We start from the raw sequence: 13,483 nt of genomic DNA on the forward strand, positions 1-13,483 counted from the left end.
CATCTAAGGTGCCGCAATTCGCTGTGCAGAGTTGCGTCCCTTGGGCATGCCAGAAACCTATGATTGTGGGTTCGAATATGCAACTAGTTGCCAAGAAGGACTAATATTTTCAACTGTTTTTTGTGTAAAATATATAACATTTCTTATAACATATATGAGAAAAGTTGCGGTTAAATATGATCTGAAGTAGTCTGTTTCTTGTCGTAAATTTGTAAGATACCATGTGACTTATATTTAAGACTTCCAGTAGTTTATGGGGGGCAGGGGTGGCCCAGACGTCTAAGGTGCTGTGATTCGCTGTGCAGAGTTGCATCCCTTAGGCACACCAGAAACCTATGATTGTGGGTTCGAATCCTGGTTTGCCCCGATTATGTTTCTAGGTTTGTCAACACCATACCCGTGCTCGTGGGTTTCACCGAAGTGGTAAACGTCCAAGACCTGCATCACTTCGGGCTTTCCTCACACATTAAACTGACACGCCATGACATAGCTGGAATAATGTTAAAAGCGGCGTTAAACCAAACTCACTCACTCACCTAAGGAACTGGAATTGGCTGTGTGGAGTTGCTTCCCTTAGGCATGCCAGGAACTAATGATTGTGGATCCTGGTTTGAACTGACTATGTTTCTAGGTTTTTCAGCATCTCACCTATGTTCCAGGGTTTCACTAAAGAGGAGTTGTCTGAGACCTGCATCACTTCAGGCTTTCCTCCCACATCAAATTGACATGCTGTGATGTGACTATCATATTGTTCAAAGTGGCGTTTAAAAACAACTCATCACTCTCTCTCCCTGCTCCTGAGTTTCACCAAACTTGTAGTCACTAAGACTGCATCACTTCAGGCTTTCCTCCCACATCAAACTGACATGCTGTGATGTGACTATCATATTGTTCAAAGTGGCGTTTAAAAACAACTCATCACTCTCTCTCCCTGCTCCTGAGTTTCACCAAACTTGTAGTCACTAAGACTGCATCACTTCAGGCTTTCCTCCCACATCAAACTGACATGCTGTGATGTGACTGAAATACTGTTCGAAGCAGCATTAAACTGCAACAATAAAACCAGAGTACTTAACATTCAACCTCTTGTGATATGTATTAGGGTTAGATGGGTTCTGTACTACAATTGCTTTGATTTAAATGAAAAACATTATTTTGATTTCATCACATGCCTAACTTCCTTTTCTGGCATTAATCCCACATGAAACTGACATACTGGTATATAACTGAAATGTGGCATAGGTTCACATTTTCGTTAAACACTCACATTCAACGCCTGCATCCAACATTCACATTCAATGCTGACATCCATTGCTCACATTCAACACTCACATTCAACATTCACATCCAACACTCACATTCAACATTCACATTCAACAGTCACTTTCAAGATTCACATTCAACATTCACATTCATACTCACTCAACACCCTCATTCAATGCTCACATTCAACTCTCACATTCAACATTCATGTTCAATGCTGACATCCATTGCTCACATTTAACAATCACATCCAACACTCACATTTAACATTCACATTCAATACTTACATTAAGTGCTCCCATTCAGTGCTCCCGTTCAACACTCACATTCAACACTCACATTCAACACTCACATTCAACATTCACATTCAACACTCACATTCAACACTCACATTCAACACTCACATTCACATTAAGTGCTCCCATTCAGTGCTCCCGTTCAACACTCACATTCAATGCTCTCATTCAACACTCACATTAAACTCTCACATGGGGTATTCATGCGGCATGGTATCTCAGTGGGCTAGCACTATAAAACAGGCATTAGCCGAGACTAGTACAAGCAGCAACACACATGCATATTTGTTGCTATTTAAGTGCAATAATCTTGAATGCAATGTAAAACCCCATTTCACCTCACCTCTACCTTAAGACCATCACCTAGTTCAAAGATAAATCAAAAGTATACTATGCTTGTGGCTACCTATGACTCTGACTATGAAAGTCCAGGTGAGCTGCGAGAGGGATGTGGGCCCAAGGTATCCAAGTTATCTTAAAACCTTTTTATTCGACCTTGACTCTTAATAATTTAGTGCAACAGCATCTACTTTTCAACTAGTAGGTCAATTACATTGCCAACAATATGCCTTGTTGTGTCAAATTTAATTGCATGGAGTTGTAGTATTCTGCTTTTACAAGTGCTGAAAACACTTTAACGTCAAGAACTTATTCAAGATTACATCTTTGTCAAAAAGCTTGAAGGGCGTTTGAAATTGTATGACATTTTTAAAGAGAAGGGAAAGGAAGGATGTTTATTACGTGGCATGCATTTGCTGCTTGAAAGTCTAGCACTGTCGTTTCCTTCTTGAGATCAGAATTGGACTTGCTACTTGATAGTAAGAAAATATATCCTCACTGAAATATTTGATTCATTAAAAATGACCCTGAAGTGTTCAATTCCTGATGTATGAATGAACACCTAGTGGATATTACATAAGGTCACTGTTAAATATGGGTTTCCAAACCTCACGTCAGTGTCCACCAACCATTGACGTTGAAACCGATCTCTTAAGGAACAGTCCATTCAGAGATCAGGTGATACAGGAAGTGAAAATGTTGAACGTAGAAAACAACCAAGTTAAATTCAATCTCATCGATACTTAAGTTTAACACCTGTCTGAATGCTAGCACTAAATGACTGAATAGGTTGCTAATGCAATTTGAGGTCCAGTGACTGTTTCATGCTCACATGGCTAGTTATAATTTTTTGTCAATTTCTGATCAAAATCTGGTCTTAGGAGTCATATCTTGTCGTGCAGAGTTTTCTCCCTTGTCTGTGATAGGATCTGCTGAGTATGACTGGTTCTGTTTCACAGTATTATTTAACCACTGTACCTTTGTATAACTCCCATATTTTGGCATACAAGGGTTATACCACTCAATTTAAGCTTGCTTCATGATACACATGACTCTTGCTCAAAAGTTGTTTGATTGAGGTTAGAACAAGGCCTTAGTAAAGCTTTCAAAAAAGTTTGTGTTAGATATGTGGAGGACATTTCCATATTTGTCCAAGTTTGATAGTGATTCATAATCACATACTCATGTTATAGTCAGAATCGTACAATTGGCAGAGATTTCATGTGATTATGGAAATGGTTTTGTGGCTAATATATGTAACGTAAATCTTTATGAGGCTTTATAGATTGCACCCATTTTGGTACTCAAACGTTGATCAACAGTGTGACCACAGTGTGCTACCAGTGCTCATCGTTGCAAGACAAGATGGAATGGCTTGCCTCAAGTCTTCTCAGCATGCTTCAGCACTGATTCAGCTATATCAACGGAAACATGAATTTTCGAGGAGATGCTTAGGTGAAATATCAGTTTCAAATGTAAATATATTTAACCATACTGTAATTGCTTTTGCATGGAATCCAGATTTGCCCCAGGTTAGGATTTCCTGCAGCCTCCTCAGCATACAAGCTACATCCTCTGCAGAAAAACAATGTCAGACCATTTTGAAGAAATGAAGAATTATAAGTGCATGTGGTTCTCTATGCCAGATATTGCCTACTTTCCTCCAACAACAACACAAAAACTGAAAGAAGGTAGGCCAAACCTGCATTCCTAAAAGAATGTAGACCAAAACTGCATTCCTAAAAGAAGGTAGAACAAAACTACATTCCTAAAAGAAGGTAGAACAAAACTACATTCCTAAAAGAAGGTAGAACAAAACTACATTCCTAAAAGAAGGTAGAACAAAACTACATTCCTAAAAGAAGGTAGGACAAAACTACATTCCTTAAAGAAGGTAGACCAAAACTACATTTCTAAAAGAAGGTAGAACAAAACTACATTCCTTAAAGAAGGTAGAACAAAACTACATTCCTAAAAGAAGGTAGAACAAAACTACATTCCTAAAAGAAGGTAGAACAAAACTGCACTCCTAAAAGAAGGTAGACCAAATCAGACAAAGAATTGCTCCTACAATAAGTAGACAAAACTATATTCCCAAAAGAAGACAAAAGCTGCATTTTATTTTTAAAAGAAGTTCAGGACTTCATTAGTCAAGAAGTACCACCTGACAAAGACTTTATTTCTTCAAAATATAGACAATGCATATGTCTGCATTTCTTAAACAGTTGTCAAGGTTTTATCAGTCCCTTTGGGTGCACACAAACAGCACCTACTTTCAAGTAATATACAATGAATGTGACCTTCAGGCAATCTAGGCAGAGTGCTGTCTTATCTCAGATCAGAAACAAGCTGTAATGTAAGGCAGTATTCCTGAGAATATGTCGAAGCAATAAGGTCCTTCAATACTGCTGTGTAAATCACACTAGAACTCAAGTGTCTTACGTTGCACCTCTCATGTGAAAATACACTCCTTACCTCAGTGAGATAAACGTCGTATTTGCGTGTGCAGCGTAGATATTCTATTGATTATGCATACATTTAATTAATATATCTCCCATGAAGATCTGGGTTAGAATTGGTCTTCAGCAACCTATGCTTGTCATAAAGCTGGCTTGCTGACTTGGTTGATGCATGTCATTGTTTCCGTTTGCGTAGATCGATGCTCATGATGTCAGTCACTGGATTGTGTGGTCCAGACTTGAATATTTATTTTATATGATGACCACCATCATATGGCTGGAGTTCGGTGTTAAACAACAAACAAATAAACAAACTGACATCATATAGCTGGAAGTTGTTTATCCATAAATTCTTATCCTTACTTACTTACTTACTTACTTCCTCCATAATTACAGCGTAGTCAAGGGTGGAAACTGGACTTTAAAAGTCGGTTAACTCTCTTGCCTCGAGAAGATGTCAGTTGACACACAGAACCGAACTCCTGGTGGTTGCACTGCTTGCTGAGAAAGACCAGTTGTTGTTGAACACAGTGCTCAGCATTATGCTAGTATATGAAGGTGTCCAGTAAATAATCTAGTCTGAGCCAGACTAACCACTCATACACTGTCAGGGTCATGATGATGTCGTGCAATAGACCAAGTCACCAAACCTGAACAACCCTGACGACCAACATAGGTTGCTGGGGGCCATTCTAACCTGGAATCTCCCATGGAATGCTGGGTATGAAACATGTACAAATGGGTACCAGTGGGATACTTGTGTTTCACTATCCAGCATAGATAGTTCTCACTGTGTTGAGCAATAGGATGTCTCTTCCTGGTTCAGGTAAAATGGGGGCGGTCGGGTAGCCTAGTGGTTAAAGCGTTCGCTCATCACGCCGAAGACCCGGCTTCGATTCCCGACATGGGTACATTGTGTGAAGCCCATTTCTGGTGTCCCCCGCCGTGATATTGCTGGAATATTGCTAAAAGCGGCGTAAAACCATACTCACTCACCCACTCAGGTAAAATGTGAATAGGAGTGAAATATCTTACTGTGAACCTCATTTCATCACTCTGTCACCTGTCATTGCATTGGGTGCATCGGTGGCTCCGTCAGTGAAGCACAGAGTTGTAGCTCTTGGTGTTGCCAGGATCCGTTGTTTGTGGGTTAATTCAAATCTGAGATGTGTATCACCTGGATGTGATATGGTTGGCATAGTGTGTCATGATGTGTATCACCTGGATAGCTTATTAGTGTGTCATACCATGGTGGTGTGTATCACCTGGGTGGCTTAGTGTGTCATACCATGGTGGTGTGTATCACTGGGGTGGCTTAGTGTGTCATACCATGGTTATGTGTATCACCTGGGTGGCTTAGTGTGTCATACCATAGTGATGTGTATCACCTGGGTGGCAAAGTGTGTCATACCATGGCGGTGTGTATCACTGGGGTGGCAAAGTGTGTCATACCATAGTGATGTGTATCACCTAGGTGGCATAGTGTGTCATACCATAATGATGTGTATTACTGGGGTGGCTTAGTGTGTCATACCATAATGATGTGTATCACCTGGGTGGCTTAGTGTGTCATACCATAGTGATGTGTATCACCTGGATGGCTTAGTGTGTCATACCATGGTGGTGTGTATCACCTGGGTGGCTTAGTGTGTCATACCATAGTGATGTGTATCACCTGGGTGGCATAGTGTGTCATACCATAATGATGTGTATCACTTGGGTGGCTTATTGTGTCATACCATAATGATGTGTATCACTGGGGTGGCTTAGTGTGTCATACCATAGTGATGTGTATCACCGGGATGGTGTGTATCACCTGGATGGCTTAGTGTGTCATACCATGGTGGTGTATATCACTGGGGTGGCTTAGTGTGTCATACCATAGTGATGTGTATCACCGGGACGGCTTAGTGTGTCATACCATGGCGGTGTGTATCACCTTGGTGGCTTAGTGTGTCATACCATAGTGATGTGTATCACCTGGGTGGCATAGTGTGTCATACCATAATGATGTGTATCACCTGGGTGGCTTAGTGTGTCATACCATGGTGGTGTGTATCACCTGGGTGGCTTAGTGTGTCATACCATGGTTATGTGTATCACCTGGGTGGCTTAGTGTGTCATACCATAATGATGTGTATCACTGAGGTGGCTTAGTGTGTCATACCATAATGATGTGTATCACCTGGGTGGCAAAGTGTGTCATACCATAATGATGTGTATCACTGGGGTGGCTTAGTGTGTCATACCATAGTGATGTGTATCACCTGGGTGGCATAGTGTGTCATACCATAATGATGTGTATCACTGGGGTGGCTTAGTGTGTCATACCCTGGGTTGTGTGTATCACCGGGGTTGCTTAGTGTGTCATACCATAGTGATGTGTATCACCAGGGTGGCTTAGTGTGTCATACCATAATGATGTGTATCACTGGGGTGGCTTAGTGTGTCATACCATAGTGATGTGTATTACCTGGGTGGCATAGTGTGTCATACCATAATGATGTGTATCACTGGGGTGGCTTAGTGTGTCATACCCTGGGTTGTGTGTATCACCGGGGTTGCTTAGTGTGTCATACCATAATGATGTGTATCACCGGGGTGGCTTAGTGTGTCACACTGTTGTGGTGTGTATCACCTGGATGGCTTAGTGTGTCATACCATAATGATGTGTATCACCTGGATGGCTTAGTATGTCATACTGTCATGGTGTGTATCACCAGGGTGGCTTAGTGTATCATACCCTGGGTTGTGTGTATCACCGGGGTTGCTTAGTGTGTCATACCATAATGATGTGTATCACCTGGGTGGCTTAGTGTGTCACACTGTCGTGGTGTGTATCACCTGGATGGCTTAGTGTGTCATACCATGGTGGTCTGTATCACCTGGATGGCTTAGTGTCTCATACCATAGTGATGTGTATCACCGGGGAGGCTTAGTGTGTCATACCATAATGATGTGTATCACCTAGGTGGCTTAGTGTGTCACACTGTCGTGGTGTGTATCACCTGGATGGCTTAGTGTGTCATACCATAATGATGTGTATCACCTGGGCGGCTTAGTGTGTCACACTGTCGTGATGTGTATCACCGGGGTGGCTTAGTGTGTCATACCATGGTGGTGTGTATCACCTGGGTGGCTTAGTGTGTCACACTGTCGTGGTGTGTATCACCAGGGTGGCTTAGTGTGTCATACCATGGTTATGTGTATCACCAGGGTGGTGTGTATCACCTGGGAGGCTTAGTGTGTCATACCATGGTGGTGTCTATCACCTGGGCGGCTTAGTGAGTCATACCGTGGTGGTGTGTATCTTGCACACATGATCAACCAGTGGTTCATATCAAGATCATGTGTGACCTATGAAGACAATTTACCATTTCTAAGTTGACCTCCTATGCTAATCAAGGTCAAGTGAATATAAGCGACTTTAAGTGTGTCGTTGGCGTAAGAGTTGCCCCACGGAAAAGGAAGTCAAGTGTCAGCATGACCGGGCATCCTTGCTTCATGCCGATTGGATGTGCATGAGTTCAGGCACTGTGATTGGTTGTGCATGATTGTTAGCTTGTCCGTCTGCTTGACACCTCTCAATGAAGGCCAGGACAAATGGCACGCGTGAAAGGATATATTGTTTTTCATTGCTCCCGGCTGACGTCTTCCAAAACTATGAATAGACTTCGTTAGAACTCAATGTTGGTCCACTTGTTCCAAGTGATTCTAGTCGTTGTGTGACCAATCCTGTTTCCACTGGCACAGCTGCATGTTTTCCACTAATATATTTGTTATATCTTCAAGTGAATAACATTTGTAAAACCCAACATGCTATAGAGGTTTTGCTTCCTAGTCCTTCAGGAACTTTCTTTAAAAAGCATATTGATGACATTCCTTGCCTGAAATAGCTTAATCAAAGATACCTTCTTAAAATAAACTAACATAAATTCAGAAATAATCACTTTGTCAGCATAATGTATTCAGATTTTAGTGCAAATCAATTCATCTTTAGTATATAAATGATTTATGTCTAAGTGGGTGGTGAGTTGAGTGGCACTTTGCATGAGACACATGTAGTTTTCTTGTGGGAGGAAAGCCAAAAGTGATAGATGTTTACCACTTTGGTGAAATCCACAAGATTGGGGATGAGGCTGATAGGTTTCCCTGCATTACTCGAGACCGCAGGGTTGGTTTCACATGCTCTTTAAAATCCTATCATGACAAAATTATATTTCACAGAAATATTGTTTCTTATTGTGACCCAGGTAGTGATTCTGAGACAGAACCCGTACCTTATGTTATTTGTAAGACTGTCTTTGACAATATTTGTGACCCACCAGGAGAAAAGGGACCTTATGGGTGCTTGGATACAATTGTGCTGTGACGTCATAAAGACGTTTGACATCAAGTGAAGTGATGTCATGTAATCTTTGTTATAAATATGAATTGAAGCTTGTAAATTGTATTTTTGTGTTCTGAAGATGCTGTAGTTTTAGAATATAATGAAAAGACAAAATGTGATTTTTTTTCACCCATACAGTCTCTTATCTCATGGTTGGTCACATTTATTATGTATGGATCCACCAATTTTGCCCCTCAAGTCTGTTAATGACACCAATTCCTGTCAGAAATTCCGGTAAAAATCAAAATGGTCCAACATGGGGAGGACATTGTAACTCACCTTGGCAACCCTCTGTCATTCAAAACCTCTGTCTTTCATTCCAGTTTCTATATTTTGTCCAACCCTACCTTTGCCAAACTTAACAGAGAGATCATTTTGGAAATTACTTTTTTATTTTTGTCTTAACCACCAATGCTATGGTAATTCGTAACAGGATGTCAAATGATGGCTGTTGCGTTTAGACAGTACTTGGATGGACAACCATCAAGAAAGACCAACTGTAAACTAGGTGTATGAATGGCCCAGTGGACTACGGGTCATGACTCACTAGAGGTATGGATGGCCAAGTGGGCTAAGGCTCATGACTCATTTGGGGTATGAATGACCCAGTGGGCTAAGGCTCATGACTCACTAGGGGTATGAATGGCCCAGTGGGCTAAGGCTCATGACTCACTAGGGGTATGAATGGCCCAGTGGGCTAAGGCTCATGACTCACTATGGGTATGAATGGCCCAGAGAGCTAAGGCTCATGACTCACTAGGGGTATGAATGACCCAGTGGGCTAAGACTCATGACTCACTAGGGGTATGAATGACCCAGTGGGCTAAGGCTCATGACTCACTAGGGGTATGAATGGCCCAGTGGGCTAAGGCTCATGACTCACTAGGGGTATGAATGACCCAGTGGGCTAAGACTCATGACTCACTAGGGGTATGAATGGCCCAGAGAGCTAAGGCTCATGACTTACTAGGTGTATGAATGGCCCAGTGGACTGAGGCTCTACAAACAACTTGGGCACCAGGATCTGCCTTAGTCATTATTTCTCTCCAAGATTTGCACTGATGATGATGGGGTGACAGCAATATATACATGCCAATGGGTTTCATGAAAGTGGTTAAAATAACACCTGCATCACTTAGATTGTCCTTCTGCATACAGCTGACATGCCATGACATAACTGAAATACTGTTCAAAGCAGTGCAAAAAGATTCACTTAAAATATATCAACAGCTTTTATTGAAACAGAGGTCGCCCGACCATCCAAGTCCTGAAATTAGTTTTCTCTCAAGTATTTTGAAAATGTTTCAGCTTATGATATAAATACCTAATTAGATGTAAGGTACTTTAATAGTTTATAGTTTGCAATATCAAAATTAACTCACTTTTCACATGATAAAGATTTACAATGCTTGAGGATTAAATTTGTGTTTCTCATAGCCAATACAGTAAACTATGGTTATAACCAACTCAAAGGGACCACTCATTTTAGTTCGTTATAACCGTAGTTCGTTATAAGCATAAGATATACAGCATAATAGCAAAGAACCGGGACTAAAAATAAGTTCATTTTATCCATCAGTTTGTTATAACCGTGTTCATCACATAAAGTTTACCATCTTTTGTTACATCTAACTTTGTCACATATGGAGTTGGGATTGACAATTTCAGAACGTACCATCAGGCACTTTTGTTAAATATTGCTTTAGTTAGCATTAAAAATCTTTAATTAGTGTTTCCTATCGTCAACATGTCAAACATGGGATAGTACCACCAGGAAATGGGAATGTCTAACATGATTGCAGTGTCCCCTATACAGTCATGTGATCAGTGTAACTCTCACTTAGGTTGGCAATGTATGCTCATGATGACAACGGAAGCTGACGTTTTTCACCATTCAAGGATTGCGTCATTTTTTTTTATCAGATCAAGATCCTGTGACACAGGTAATAGTTTATGATATCTGTTATCACAACCAGGCTAATTTTGTCTCATACTTTTCCTCAATGGTAGCGATCAGCCAGATTACATCGCCTACGTTTCTCCGCTTTTGTCAAGTGCACCATGGGAAAATGGCCTCACAACACCGTAACCATCGTCTTCTCACGGCGACTAACAGATAGTTTTTACAATGATGACACATTTTCAAGTTTATTTTACAGAAAACAGGTTATTTCCCATATTATTAAAAATGTTTATTGCAGGCTTTGGCATCAGGTTCCTTTCATCGTAAGTAGAACGCTCTTCTGGGGCGGAAAATCAACTTGAGCCACTTCCTGTCCGGCCTCTGTCAACGTCCTGTTTCCCTGATCTCAGAGAAAAATGGGTCTCTGTTGGTTGGGATTGTTTGGCTTTGTACCTGATTCACAAACCACGCAATAGTCCACCATTCAGGGTTGACAGTTGATAATACTACTGTAAGCTCTTGTAGATTATGTACCATAAATTAGATCGACTGCTCTGGGACCAATTGCACCTACAACTATTGTCCTTTATCCAGTATAGACTTTATCAATAGTCTTAGCGCTTAGATCCAGTATAGACTTTATCAATAGTCTTAGCGCTTAGATCCAGTATAGACTTTATCAATAGTCTTAGCGCTTAGATCCAGTATAGACTTTATCAATAGTCTTAGCGCTTAGATCCAGTATAGACTTTATCAACAGTCTTAGCGCTTAGATCCAGTATAGACTTAAGCAATAATCTTAGCGCTTAGATTCAGTATAGACTTTATCAATAGTCTTAGCACTTAGATCCAGTATAGACTTTAGCAATAGTCTTAGCGCTTAGATTTAGTAATGACTTTAGCAATAGTCTTAGCACTTAGATCCAGTATTGACTTCAGCAATAGTCTTAGCGCTTTGATTCAGTATAGACTTTAGCAATAAGCATTACACTTAGATCCAATATTGACTTTAGCAATAGTCTTAGCGCTTAGATTCAGTATAGACTTTATCAATAGTCTTAGCACTTAGATCCAGTATAGACTTTAGCAATAGTCTTAGCGCTTAGATTTAGTAATGACTTTAGCAATAGTCTTAGCACTTAGATCCAGTATTGACTTCAGCAATAGTCTTAGCGCTTTGATCCAGTATAGACTTTAGCAATAAGCATTACACTTAGATCCAATATTGACTTTAGCAATAGTCTTAGCGCTTAGATCCAGTATAGACTACAGCAATAGTCTTAGCGCTTAGATCCAGTATAGACTACAGCAATAGTCCTAGTGCTTAGATCAAGTATAGACTACAGCAATAGTCTTAGCGCCTAGATCACTTTATACTACAGTCTGCAATATTCCACCTATTTCACAGCAGCCAGTAATAACTGAGTGAGTGGGTTGGATTTAGCACTGCTTGATTAAAATCATGAAAAGATTTGAAAAATATCTGTTGACAACGAGTTGGCGGTGCACATGCTTTGTAAATCTTGCAACCAACTGAAATCTACACGACGGTTTACTAACCGGATTTCTATTTCATTGCGCCATTTTGATTGGACTATGCATAGACTTGTTAGTCCAGCCAAAATATAACTCCATAATACCATCCTAGTTCGGCAAGGTTGGAAACTGGACTTTTATGGTCAGTTAACTCTCTTGCCTCGGGAAGATGACTGACTCCAAGCCGACCAGTCCTTGTTTTAGCCCCTTAATGCCAAGCACCAGACAGGGTAACAGCAAGTACCATGTTTTAACATGATGTGACAAAGCTGGGGATCGAACCCCAACCTTCCGCTCTCCAGGCAGACTCTACCACTAGGCCACAGAGGCGGCCTCAAATAAATGGAATAAAACTTGAATACAAATATATACTAGTGAGATCAGCTTCTGATCAAATTGATAATGTTGCTATGTTCCAAGTCAAGAACATTCAGACAAGAACTGCTAATTGGTTTTCTTCCATGTTTGCATGGAAACACTTAGCTCATGATATACGTTTCCAATTTATGTCCATGTTACAAACATACCCTCCAACAGTACCAGAAGTTTGAAAAACCGCATCAGTCAGTCTATCTATGAAGTTCAGTGATGAGGAATTATCTGTGTTTACAGATCTAATAATTCAGAATTCAGAAGGCTGGTTTTTTTCATCTTGATATCAGAAACATATGTTGGTAAATTCAAATGAGATGCAGGTGGAAATAAATTAAAAATCACTATTTATGATTTGCAACTACATGGTAAGTAAAGCCCATCCTCTCAGCACTGCGGCATCCTGTGCACCATGTAATGCGAGACGTACCACGTCCCCATGAGGACATGCTTTTTCCACTGATTGCTGGTTCCATTTCGGGTTTAAGAGAGAAAGGGTGCAACTTCCTTTTTGGAAACAGGAAGTTGTAAATATTGCTGAAATATGAACTTTTCATATCACATGTTTAAACAATTTGAACATATGAAAATCCTTTTCTTTAAAAAGTTCAAACATTGAGATAAGAGTTCAGTTGAAATGCACAATATTTGGGCTTGTGATACAATTGATGGTCATGGTGAGGTTGCTGATGTTGCAGGAGCTGATGCTGTCTTGGTGCAGCTGGATAGCATAGTGGTTACCATACCTAGTCCAAGCCATGATAAATGGAGGTTGGCTAATACTCCTAACCAATGGTCCTTGAAAGTATTTTGCAGGAACATGGGTTTACAGTGAGTTGTGATAGAAATTTGTTTCTGTGTGTTTTCACAATCTGTTGCCTGTTTTTACAATGTCATATATATATATATGTACTGACCGCCAAAA

This window comes from Haliotis rufescens, unplaced genomic scaffold (genome assembly GCF_023055435.1).
Source record: "Haliotis rufescens isolate VD_foot unplaced genomic scaffold, xgHalRufe1.0.p SCAF_4, whole genome shotgun sequence".
Classification (NCBI taxonomy): domain Eukaryota; kingdom Metazoa; phylum Mollusca; class Gastropoda; order Lepetellida; family Haliotidae; genus Haliotis; species Haliotis rufescens.